This window comes from Pyrus communis, chromosome 17, assembly GCF_041283825.1.
Source record: "Pyrus communis isolate YQ-2024b chromosome 17, ASM4128382v1, whole genome shotgun sequence".
In the NCBI taxonomy this organism is placed as follows: Eukaryota; Viridiplantae; Streptophyta; class Magnoliopsida; order Rosales; family Rosaceae; genus Pyrus; species Pyrus communis.
Genome location: NC_142581.1, coordinates 21,929,937 through 21,943,829, shown reverse-complemented (window position 1 = coordinate 21,943,829; position 13,893 = coordinate 21,929,937). Strand labels below are relative to the sequence as shown.

Here is a 13,893-nt window from a genome sequence, read left to right as displayed (position 1 = left end):
CTTGCCTAATCTAGATTGTTCTAGGTGAGGCTTAAATATCTACACTTGTGTGGATTATTCCGGAATGCCCTAGATCATCTTGAATGCTCCGCCATGTTCTTGATTTCTCCGGGACGTTCCAGAATCTTCTATGAAGACAAGGCTTAATGGGCTTGGATATATGATGTCTTGGGCATTTTCTTTGTTTGCAACATACGGCCCGTGACATCCTCCCCCACTTAAGCCGTCGACGTCCTCGTCGACTCTTGCCTCTCGAATGCATCAATCAAGTCCTTATATTGCCATAAGGACGTCTCCTTCTCCCATGTCGCTTCCGAGTATGGTAGCCCTTTCCATTTGACAAAGTACTCCACATGCTTTGGTTGTCTTGGTCGCACCACGACACGCTTGGCTTCAATGCTCTCCACTTCTTTGTCAAATGCCTCCGTCATCAAAGGAGGTGCTCGATGAGACTCGCCTCGACTTGGTTCCTCATTGTCTGCATGATAAGGCTTCAAGTTGCTCACATGGAACACCGGGTGAAACTTGAGACGGGGTGGGAGTTCCACGACATAAGCGGCTTTGCCAACCTTCTTGATGATGGGGAATGGTCCCTCATATTTCCGCAACAAGCTCTTGTGCAAGCCACGAGTACTCTTGTGCTGAGACGCATTAAGCTTCACAAAGACTTGGTCGCCGGTTTGGAACTCCACATTCCTTCGCTTACGATCCGCCCATTTCTTCATCTTCTTTGAAGCCTTCTCCAAATGAGCTCGAGCAAGTTCGTGGGCTAATTGCCACTCCTTAGCGGTTTTGAAAGCGGCTGGACTACTCCCCGTGTAGCCAGTCACGACCGTGTTCGGGGTCAAGGGTTGCTGCCCTATAGCCAACTCGAACGGACTTTTCCCCGTCGACTCCGAACGTTGCAAGTTATAAGAGAATTGGGCAACATCAAGTAACTTAGCCCAATCTCGTTGATTGGCACTAACATAGTGCCGCAAATAAGTCTCCAGCAATGCATTAACCCGCTCCGTTTGTCCATCAGTTTGGGGGTGAAAAGCGGTGGAGAAGTCTAATTTTGAGCCAAGTAGCTTGAAGAGCTCCTTCCAAAATCTACCCGTGAAGCGAGCATCTCGATCACTGACTATGCTCCTCGGGACTCCCCAATACTTCACCACGTGCTTTAGAAACAAGCGTGCAGCTACTTCGGCTGTGCACTCCACCGGTGCGGGTATGAAAGTGGCGTACTTGGTGAATCTATCGACCACGACGAAGATAGATCCACATCCATCAGACTTGGGCAAATGCGTGATGAAATCCATGGTTAAACACTCCCATGGTCTTGATGGGGTGGGAAGCGGTTCCAACAGTCCTCCCGGTTGCCTTTGCTCCACTTTGTCTTGTTGGCACACAAGACAAGTCTTTACGTAGGAATCTACATCATCCCGCATTTGTGGCCAATAATAAGCGTCGCTCACCAAAGCCAACGTGCGGTGAGTGCCAGGATGTCCTGCCCACATTGAGTCATGGCACTCCTTCAGGATTTCTCTCCTTAAGCTTCCCCACTTTGGGACGTAGATCCGTTTGCCCTTGGTGTATAGCAAGCCGTCCTCAAGCCAAAACCTTCTTGTCTTCCCCTCCTTGACAAACTCCACAATGTTCTTGGCTTGGACGTCATGTGATAAACCTTCTCGGACACGGCCCAAGAGATGGCTTTGCGGCTTGAGTACCGTAGCCATTAACTCTACTCGTCTACTTAGAGCATCGGCCACCACGTTCTCCTTTCCTTGCTTGTACTCTAGCTTGTAATCAAACTCCGCCAAGAACTCTTGCCACCTTGCTTGCTTAGGTGTGAGCTTTTGTTGGGTTTGAAAGTAGCTAGTGGCAACGTTGTCCGTCTTGATGATGAAGGGGGTACCAAGCAAGTAATGCCTCCAAACTCTAAGGCAATGGACGATGGCGGTCATCTCCTTTTCATGGGTCGTGTACCTCTTCTCGGCACTGTTTAGCTTGCGACTTTCATAGGCTATTGGATGTCCCTCTTGCATCAACACTCCTCCTATGGCAAAGTCGGAAGCATCAGTGTGCAACTCGAATGGCTTACTAAGGTCGGGCAACCTTAGTACAGGCTCCTCCATTAGGGCCTTCTTCAACCTCTCAAAGGCCTCTTGACACCTGTCCGTCCATTCCCATGCCTTGTTCTTCTTAAGAAGGTCTGTTAAGGGTGCCGCTATAGCTGAGTACCCTTTAATGAATCTCCGATAGTAGTTGGCTAGCCCCAGAAAGGATCGTAGTGTTGGTACCTTGGTCGGCGGTTCCCACTCTTGAATGGCCTTGATCTTGCCCTCTTCCATCATAAGTTTCCCCTCCTTTATCTTGTGGCCAAGAAATTCTACTTCTTGTGTGGCGAAGGAGCATTTCTCCTTCTTGACATAGAGTTCATGTTCCCGAAGGGTCTTGAACACTATGCGCAAGTGCTTGACGTGCTCCTCCAATGTCTTACTATAGATAACAATATCATCAATGTAAACAACGACAAATTTGTCAAGATAAGGATGGAATACCTTGTTCATCAATGTGCAGAATGTTGCAGGGGCATTGGTTAGACCAAATGGCATGACTTTATACTCGAACGATCCATATCTGGTCACCATCGCCGTCTTCGATTCGTCTCCAGGGGCTATCCTCACTTGGTAGTATCCCGATCGAAGATCTAACTTTGTGAAGTACCTTGCTTCACCAAGTTGATCGAATAAGTCGGCGATCAACGGAAGTGGGTACTTGTTCTTGATGGTAATCTTGTTCAATGCTCTATAGTCGATGCACAACCTTAGGCTACCTTCTTTCTTGCGTTGGAACAAGACGGGTGCACCATATGGGGACTTGGAGGGTTGGATGTAGCCAGCATCAAGTAGCTCGTTGAGTTGCTTCCTCAATTCCTCCAACTCGGGTGGCGACATCCTATAAGGTGATTTGGAGGGAGGCTTAGCACCAGGCTCCAACTCAATCGCATGGTCGACCTCTCTCCTTGGTGGCAACTTCTTTGGCAGTTCCTTAGGCATCACGTCCGCAAACTCCATAAGGACTGCTTCCACTTGTTTCGGCAAAGGCCCGTACTTCTCTTCCCGTTCATTCAACATTAGGGTTGCAAGAAATGTGGCCTCGCCTTTTTTCCAGGACTTGGCAAATTGCATTGCCGACAAGTGCTGGGTACGCTTCTTGGCTTGCCTCTCCAATGGCACCAGGCAAGGTTGTCTTCCTTCGTCCAAGATACAGAAAATATTGTAGAAGGGAATGGGAAAGGCTCGTACCTTGTCCATGAACTCTAACCCAATGACTACGCCATAGTCGTCCATCTTGACAATGGTGAAGTCGATTTTTCCCTTCCATGCGCCAATGTCTACTTGTACATTGCGCGCAATTCCGACGATGGGGGTGGCAGCGGAATTTACCGTCTTCACGCTACCGGGCTCCTTTGTGACTCGGAGGCCAAGCCTTATAGCTTCCTCCGACGTCATGAAGTTGTGGGTGGCTCCCGTGTCCACCAACACACGCGTCGTCTTGTCACCAGTCTTGACGTCGACGAACAATGATCCTCCCTCAACTTGAGCCTTAGGTTGTGGAAGGGTTGTTTGGATGGCATTCAGCAGACGGATGCATCCCATCCTTGCATCGTTACTCTCCTCGGCCTTGTCCTCCTTGAAAGCTATAGCCTTAAGGGCGTTCTTTTGTGGGCAATCTCGCATCATGTGAGGGCCGTTGCATAAGTAACAAGTGGGTTGCCAAGACTTACCCTTGCCTTTGTCATGCTTATCGACTTTCTTCTCCTTCGGTTTGCTTGTCTCAGCCCCTTTGCTTGTCTCAGCCTTATCCTTCGGCTTATGTGCTCCCCCACTTTTCTCATGGTTACCCCTCTTCCCCGTGGACTTGGAATCCCCTTGGTGGCTTGATCTAAACTCAATCAAGGATTCGGCGGCGGCAATGGCATCAGACAATGTTTGCACGTGTCTCCTTTGTAGTTCGAGTTTGGCCCAATTTTGCAGTCCACTCATGAAGTACATGAGCTTGTCTTCCTCTAGCATGTTGGGCACCTCGAATAACAAACTCACGAAGGTGTTGACATAGTCTTTGACGCTCCCCGTTTGCTTGAGCCACCTTAGTTTCTCCTTGGCTTCATACTTGGCATTTTGGGGATAGAAGTGTAACATAAGATCTTTCTTAAATTCATCCCAAGTGGTGAGGGAGAACGTACCTTGTTCAATCTCCATGCTCCGGCGACGCCACCACATAAGGGCATTGTCAGCTAAGAACATGGTTGCTGTTGCGATTTTGGACTCGTCATCTTCAAGCTTCAGGTACTTGAAGTATCGCTCCACGTTCCACACGAATGTGTCGAGCTCCTTTGCTTCCCTTTTCCCATTATAGGATTTGGGTTTAAAGGAGTCGATTACCTTGGAGTCCAACGCCTTGATTTCCCTCGGCCCTTGCACGAATTGCTTCACGACTGCTTCTTTACAAAACGCCACATCTCCCTTAAGTTCTTTTGTGTCTTTTATCTCCTCTTGAAGCGCCACAATCCTTGCCTCCATATTGTCAAGGTGAACCTGGACTTCCCTCCGCATCTTGTCTGCCATGGTGTTGAGGGCGCCAAGGAGCTCATCTCGTAGCCCTTCCACCAAGCCACGCAGTTCATCCTTACCATCTTCCACCATGGTTTGGATTTCCTCCTTGTCGACGACGTCCTCATCAAGTCTAGTATCGAACTCGAGTATGGTTCGTTCCACTTTCTCGAGTCGTTCCTCCATGGTCTCCATTGATGCTTGCAAGTCCTTTAACTTTGGCTTGCTCTTGGCAACATCTTGGACCTCGGCAGTACGCTCCCTTGGGTCGGAGACTCCGGACACCATCTCTCCACTTGCCATATCTTACTTCCCTTCAAGTGATTCACGAGCTTGGCTCTGATACCAGCTGTCACGGGATGACTCTTTAAGCCTTCCGCCCGTGCGGCACTTAGACTTGAAACCTCGATGAACAAGCTAAGTAAGCCTTTGAAGCCTCGCTTCCCCGGATTGAATCACAAAGAAAGCTAAGATAGCTTGGAGAATGCTAAGATCACTTAGAAGATGGGAGAATGGAAGCTTTGTATTGAAACTTAGGAGAGCTTTACAATTGCTTACAACTCTTGTATTCTTGGATGGTTTGGCCAAATGGCCTTGCCTCCTATTTATAGGCCTAAGTAACCTCCTCAATGGAGGGTTCTAGAATTCCCTACTTACATCCAAAAATATCTAGAATAGTTCTAGATACAACTTGCCTAATCTAGATTGTTCTAGGTGAGGCTTAAATATCTACACTTGTGTGGATTATTCCGGAATGCCCTAGATCATCTTGAATGCTCCGCCATGTTCTTGATTTCTCCGGGACGTTCCAGAATCTTCTATGAAGACAAGGCTTAATGGGCTTGGATATATGATGTCTTGGGCATTTTCTTTGTTTGCAACATACGGCCCGTGACACTAGGACCACTGGGTCCCTATGTTGATTTGCCTCCGTTCAGACGAAGTGTTTTAGCTTATTATGTACTTTCAAACCATATATATGCTTTCACCAAAGTTTTTTCTGTCTATTTTCACCTTGGATTTTTTACTGTTAAAATCAAAGTTTTCCCTTAGGCTTTTAATGAGCAAAAACGTACATGAGCATGCACGTAATCTCCTTGTAAAGTTGTCAAAAAGAGCGTTTATATCCATGCATGTAGTCCCTTAAAAAAACGGAACTTTAATGAAAAACTCCCGGTATTGTTCATTGTAATGAAAAACCACAATTTTTTACTAAAAAGTCAATCTAGGTACTATTCACTTTACTCTTTATTTTGTCTATATCGTTAAAACTCAAAGTTTTCAAATCATTTTCATTAGTTTTCCTTTAAAAAAAAAAATTTCAAATTTCAACTATTCAATCTTTTTTTACAACTATCCACTTTTTGGTTGGTTCCAGATATCCCATTGTCTTATTTTCTTTTTGACATAACAAATAACAACCGAAATACAAATTTTCTTCTTTCAATTTGATACTTTGACGCACGGGACCAATTGAAAAAATTCTTAACGAAAATAGATCCGCAATGAATAATTATATCAGCTTTTTCGAAAGGAAAAAAAAAAGTTGATAAAAAAAAAAGAGAAATATAAAAACAAGAAAAAATACAAAATGATCTGGACTAGATAAGATCAGTCCCTAAAACCTAACCCTTGCGACCTTCTCGAGGCACTATAAACTCAGCGAACACGCCGCAGTGGACAAACACTCAAACACAAGTTCTAGCTCTCTCGACTCGTGTTTGATAGTGATATGTGTAGGAGATCATCATCCCTGGCCTCAGAAATCCAATGTGAAGACGAAGGCGATGACAACGATGATGAAGAGATTCTGATGGCTCTCACCATCACCCATCTTATCCATGATTTACCAGAGGTAATTATCCCTAAACGTCCATCTAATTAACCGTTTAGGGTTTTATCAATTTCCAGTCAGCTAGTTTATTGTTTTTCAAATGGTTTGGTCACTGGATCTGCAGGCAACAACCAAGGGCCGCCTGAAGGGTTACCCTGAACTTCAGGGCCTGAAGAGGCTGTTTCGTGCTTGGATCTCTCATTTGCAGGATTCATTTAACAAGAAGTGACATGGTGGGGATATTCTTACCATGCTCGGTTTCTTGTGCAGCAGTTTCTGGTCTCTCATTTGCAATTCCATTCGGTAGCTGACATTGATTTTCAGCCAGGAAACCCTCCTTGCCCTTAGGTCTTGACCCGATGGTGAGAGGCATTTCAGCTTCTTTACTAATACGTACCCTCCTTCTGAACATTTTTTTCCAGCCAAAGAACCACTTGAGACTTTGTGCGTCTTCCTTGTTCAGTTCACCATCATTCTCTTTCTGCTTATGGGAAAACAAAAATCGTAGTCTTTAATCATTGCCTGCCCATCAAGGAAGCGGAAGTCGGACAACATTCGGTCACAAGCACTTTACTCGTATCATGTATATGTAAATTTTTTACTATTTTATACTTAAGACATAGCATTGTTAATTACTGGTCAATGTAACAGTAAGGAAATAATTTTTTTAACGTACAAGATATCGACTGTTTGCTTTTCAATGGATTTTGTAGTCTAACTGTTAGTTTGGTTGGATGAAACTGGTAGTTCGGTTGATATGAATATGATGTTGAAATGAACCTGCCACTCGCACAATAACAATGCAAATAACAATGCAAAGAGAAGAAATTAAAGAGGCCAAACAAAGATAGACAATGCACGACCACAGAGATGGACGATTTTAACGTAGACACCAATATGGAGCACAAAACTATTTTTCCGCTGCAGACAATGCGCGTATAGGTCCAATCATTGCACATCCCTCAAAAATAAAATTTCTTTGGGGTAATTCTATTAACACCACCTCAATCTTATGAAGGCACCCCACACCTTAACGTACTTTAATGGAGCGTAACTTTTTCGTTACAGATTCGATTCGAGTCTAACACGCGCTCATGCTTTCATAACGACGGGTACTTTTTAAGTACGAAACTAGGAAAAAGAAACTGAAGGGCAAAAATCACATCCAGGTCAGGTTCCATTTTTGTCTGAAGAAGGGTAAAATCGTCAAATTACACTAACGGAAAAGAAATTACAATGAAAAATAGGGACGGGTCGTCACAACCTACCCCCCTTAAGAAAATTTCATCCCTGAAATTTGAAATCATTTGTTACAAAACTCGAAGATAGGAGAATAAAATATATGTACGTAACGAAAAAATCAAGTCAGAACGGTTGCACAAAAGAGAAAATGACATTCTGTTGTGATTGGAATGTAACGATTCCTCTTTCATGCCTCCAACTCATACTTTCCTTCTTCTTCTTCTTTAGTACAATACTATAATATAATAGGTTTCACAAAAAACAAAACGTCGAAAATATTTATATGTACATCCCATCGAAAATACACACACACACACACACACACACACACACACACACACACATATATATATAAGAACATAAAGTTAAAGTAGTTGTATTGATATTAAAACTGAAAATAGCAATTTTCAACTACGCAATCGAGAGTTTTGTACTCCGAAAGTAAATGCGTAGTATCCTTGGGTCAAGCCCAAGTAATAAACAGGTACAAGCAACAAATACTACAATAAGTACACTAACGTAAAATGACCTATCTTTTTACTTACTTAATGAATCCAACGAATAAGTTATTGATATTACGGTCTGCGGCCCGCAATACCGACAACTCACTGTTGTCACGATAACTAGGTAACAAATTTTCGAGGATGTAATATTACCAACATGCCCCCCATTGGGAAATACACAAACAATGTTTGGTCAAGCCTCTACCGTGCTCACGCACTACCCACTTGGGCAACAACAACAACAAAATAAAATTCTATATTGTGAACTCTCACAATTGAACACTTGTTTGTAAAACTCCTCTGTCATACAAGTGTTGAGCAAACAATCTCCATTCTACGTCTCAACAGTGTCACAACCAAGACCAAAATTTTGTAACCGTAGTTACAAGTAGTTCTAATAGAAATAAGTGTCTAATACAATCATGCTACAACTATAGAGCAGATAAACGTAACACACCATGAAAGTCTGGGTAGTTTGTTCAGACTTGTCGTTAGTCTGAGGAAGAAATGTAGCCGGTGACAAAACTTACGAGACGTGGCCTTTAAGAAGGCTTTCCCAAAAATTGGAAGTAAAACACACATTACAATGAGATACTGCAGTGACGTACCTGCCACATAATCTAATCATGTAGTCTGCAACTCCTTAGCAAGCAACTTCATAGTGAAACTTCTCCCGAATTTAGTGAGAAAGTAAGTCGAGAGGGCTAGAAGAATACTCGAGAATTTGAGGGTCAAAGCAAGTTCATCAAATCTAGAGTATGAGATAACTGGATCGACATCATAACATCGAACTACAATCACCACGGTAAAGATTTGTTCAACCGAGTATTTGCTGGATGATTGAGAAATTAATGGTCACGACTGCACTTCCAATGTCAACGGTTCTCTTAGGTAGTGCATATGCTTTAAGGCAAAATGAAATGTAGTAGGGTAGTCACGTACCCAAGGTTAACTGGAATGCCCTCCGACATAGAGAGGTAAACATAGAATCGCAGTCAGATAGATACTAATCGAACGCCAGGAAATCTAATAGATTTAAGACTAGGCAATTTTACCAAGAGGTGTAAAATGTTGTCCATTTGGACCAACGGAAAGCAAATTGACTTGTCAAGTCAATCAATAATCACCATACATCACCAAAATCTCTACATGTACAAGATACTCGTACTAGGAGCATATGGCGATATTTTCCTATCTTTACTTAGATACAGGAAGTGAGTATAACCACTCAAATGATACTTGATCATTTGTAGGTATTGTCAAGCCAATACTCGTGAATCTCGACTAGAATGGGATAAGACAAGCTAGAGACGTTCAAGTGTAGATATGTCTTTTGTTGTTGTAGCAGTAAATACGTTTGCACGACCAGGGTAATACAAGATAGTGCAATCGTAAACGTTGGTTTGGTTCTTCTGTTGTTGTTATCAGAAATTTAGCTCTTCCCAATGAAAGTGTACTCGAGAAATTTGTGAGGTTAATAAAGATTCTGAACACATTTGTCCACAGAGAAGTGTCATCTAGCTTTCAAAATATAGGTGATGACTGTTGACTCTAGGTCATGAATAATATAGTTCGTTTCGAACGGTTCTAACCGTTGGAAAATAAAAGCAATACTCTGTCATGTTGCCTCTGAATAGTTGAAACATCCTAAGAACACATCATCCCAGATTTCGAGATAATTAGAGTCATCAAAAGGTGTAAAACAGAGGTTAGGTGAGACAACACTTCGGTTGTCAGAAACTTTACTGATATTCAACAACCCAACCTAAAATAACTCTCCTCGGTCGTAAGTGAGGAAAAACACTGTAGCTGAAAAGATCACTAAAAATTTGTCGATAAATCGACAAGATCAAAGATTTCTCAGTTTTGCAACGCTTTGCGAGAATTTCTACCTTCTTCCACTAAATCCTTTTTGGAAAAGAAAAGAATGTCATTTACTAAGATCACGTCTCCCAAGAAAGCACCAACTTAACAATGGTTACTTGAGGGAACAGTATAAGGCTGAGTGTCGGTGTTCCCAAACACTTGATTTTTTATGCTGAAGTTGAGGAGAGATTCGTTGGTAAGACTACTCCGAATTTCGTTAGGCTATGAAAGAACTCGCGGGTTCCAAAAGTTGATCGGAAAAACCAACAACTCAAAGTAGGACTAACGGTTTTTAACCGTCAACTGATTGAACTGTTGAGGTCCAAGTACAATTCTAAGGTTTGGCCTTTCGCCTTCGGGGATAGGTTTAAGATTCCTTAAACAAGGTATTTGGTTAGATAGACGACAAGGGCCCTCCATAAGAGTTACGTGTCATCTTCTCTTAAGGATGCATGAGTTGTTCGAAATGACGCAATGAAGAACTGGCATAATACACAAAATGGATCAAGGTGTACCTCACCTCACTACTTGGTGATGGCTCCAAAAGAATTTTGAGAAATGACGCCAAAGGTACACGTCCTTGGACTGTACAATACTGCTTCTTCTCTCTACGCCACGTGCTACAAGGTTTTCGTAAACTTCTCAAAACTCGTTCCGCTCCTACAGCGGGAAAATTGCTCAAGCTTCGACTCCGTTATCTACCTATGAAAGTAATCGAAAAAGTGACTGGTCAAAGAGGTTCCTGTTACCTAAATGGGTAGTGTGGTTAACACGACCACAAATTTACTGTTCTAATGCAAAGTTTGCTCCTAAGTTTTCACGATCTATTTTCTTCGGCGCAAGTAGCCACTTTTAATTAATTTATCAGCTGCGTCGCTAATTAACGTGCTTAAGATATTTTTATATCGTTTGTTACTTTGAAACTGTGAACCAACATTCTGGCATAAAGGTATCACTCCCAGATACTAGCACATGTGTCCAGTATCAGAAATCATACCATCGAATACTAGTAAACGGTCTCTGGATATCGAACATCGTCGTCAATTAGTAATGCCTTCGTATGCTGATTACGGGTTTAGAGCTCGTTTGAGTAGAAAGCTTCGGGTTATTGGAAATGAACTGGTTAAGTGAAGTAGTTCGTTGATTCTAGGAGAATTTGATTACTGCCTTTGGGATTCTGTTACTCTCAAGGTATGACAACTCATACTTGCAAGCCTATACTCACCCAAATGATGAGTACAACATTGAAAGGAAAATCTGGGAATTAACATTCATTGGAAAGTCCCAAGGCTGGAAAAAGAACTTGCTGATAATTTACTTTAGAACGAACTTAAATGGGAGTCGATCTTCCTCCTGAAGATCCAGAATGATCATTAGTACGTTTGAAGATATTAATGCTCTTAGGGACCACACAATATCTTTTGTCAAGTGCTACCACTTAAGCACCAGGTTGTCGCTCAAGACATTTCTAGAATCTTGACGCAGTAACCTTCGCAGGAATTCTAAGAGATGATATACTATAAGTGCTACCCAAAGAAACAAAACTTCTTATGGTTTCCTAACTCGAAGGGTTGGTAAAAACAGTGGAAGAAAAACAAGAGGATTCATCGGTAAATCCTTGGTGATACTAAACCTTTGATGCATTTGCTTGGCTGTGGGGCTAACAACTCATTCCCAAAATGGAATTTCCTTGGCAGAGAGTTTCATCGTTTAAAGTCTAGGGGCGATTGCCAAAACGATTTTTCTAAAATGACGATGAGTCGTTGAAAGTACCCAAAACTTGGGAAAAGATAGCACGTTTTTTGTGTTCGACGAGGGGGTAAGATTTCAACACTTAGGTTCAAGAACCAAGAATGCTTACATCATGCGTGTGATGAACGCATTACTACCCAAACTTATGCTTTGATACCAAACTGACACACCCCAACCCGGAATATCCACTTGGACTCCAAATCAAGTTGTGCTGGCTGACACCTAGAGGGTGACGAAGCCATAAAGTCTAGTGTAGTGGAAGAGAAAGTGAATAAATTTAAACCTAAAGTGCCTAATTAAAAGAGTGCATGGGTGAGCGGGATTGAACTCATTTCACACGTGACGTCAGAGCATAAAAACAGTATAGTAAATAGGGTGAAGGTTATACCATTGAAGATAACCATCAACTGAGATTTTTCAGAATCCTCGTATAAACGTAAGCACATCTACTAAACCTGGATGAGTGAAAAACAAAAGGGTGGTGGGCACAAAAATAAGGATTTATAATAAAAAAAAAATAAAAAAAAATAAAAAAAAAATAAAAATAAAAAAAAAAAAAAAAACCATTTGTTTTCTGAACATACTAACCCTTCATTGTAAAACATGTATAGTTTCCAGAAAATCGTACTACGTATAAGTATGAAATCAAATGCATGCCAATAGTAACCCAGAAATATCTAACAGCAGGATAATTCAATAGCAAGATAAATATAATCATGTGCTTAACAATCTATACTAGCACGCAAGTTGGAGTCACTTAATGTGACATGTACGATTGCACTTATTGCTCATTAATCTATGCTAGCACACGAGTCAGAGTCACCTAATGTGACCTGTACGACAAGGCTAGGTGTAATAATGTACGCTCTAGTACTACAATCACGTGAAGGCTAGCGCTATGCGGTCACCTACGAGTCGGAGTCGCCTAATGCGACCCGTACAACAAGGCTAGCACCTAACTTGGATCCAAGGCGAGCGTGCGGTGCGGAAGGTGAACATCACGTGAAGGACTGGACCTGGCCCAGGGCGGGAGCACTAACATCGAGGTGCAGCAATGATGAGCTAACTATATGAATATATGCATACCATAATGATGAAATAATCCCAATCAACACAATAAACTTACCAGAACTTACCTCCGCATCCCGTAGGATTATTTTGCATTTCACCACAGTACAACATTTATGGACAGGTAAAATGCATAAGAATATGCCATGACAATATATAAATCTCAACCACAAAACAACATTTTTTTAAGACTAATTAAATTGTGGCATAAAATGCATAAACCAATTTAAAAGTATTTGTGGAAACTATACAATATATATATATATATATATGTGTGTGTGTGTGTGTGTGAAAACAAAATGCCCACTCACAAATACGTAGTAGGAACGAAGCCTCCGAGCCTTACTTGGCCCCGTATGTCCTCGGAGTACATTTCCCCTATATGTGAAATTACTAATTCAATTAGTTTAATAACACGTATATGGAAACTTAAATAAAATCTCCGTAGTTTGCTCAAATATAGGGTTTGAATATACGAAAACGATCTACTCGACATCACGGACCTACACAAATTGACAGAAAGCCAATCGGAAGCCGGACGCGCTGCCTATTGCACGGCCCTACGTGCCGCCATGTGTGGGCAGAGACTGATAAAGGCCATAACGACCGTTAATAATATTTCGTTAAAGTGACAGAATATTCTATTAAATGGTAATGGTGTTACCTGACGTCGTTAGGATATTTCGTCAAAGTTAACGGAATATTCCGTTTTCTTCTTCGGTGTTCCTTGTCGGTCGCCACCACCGCCAGCCCCCATCTGGTTTCACCGGAATCTGGAAATTTTCGCTGATTTATGGGTAAAATTTCAAACCTTCATATATTCTTCATTTCTCAACCATTTTTCATGAAATTTATATGGAAATGAAGCTTATGAAGAGTAAAACATGATTGTACCTATTGGAAGTCCAAAAATGGACGGGAAATGGCTCGAAAGGTTCAGCCAAAAACTTCACTCCTCAAAACCGTGTGTTTCGAGGTTGTTTCTTCTTCAAACTTGTCCTAGGACCTCGGGGAGTTGTAAGGAAGCTTC

The 13,893-nt window shown here is 42.2% G+C and overlaps 1 long non-coding RNA gene across 1 annotated transcript; it reads left to right on the top strand.

Annotated features, from left to right (window-relative positions):
- Positions 1-6,214: 6,214 nt before the first annotated feature.
- Positions 6,215-7,133, top strand: LOC148689618 (uncharacterized). The gene is made up of 2 exons (XR_015958811.1): positions 6,215-6,453; positions 6,557-7,133. It is a non-coding gene; the product is annotated as an uncharacterized LOC148689618 (long non-coding RNA).
- Positions 7,134-13,893: the final 6,760 nt, after the last annotated feature.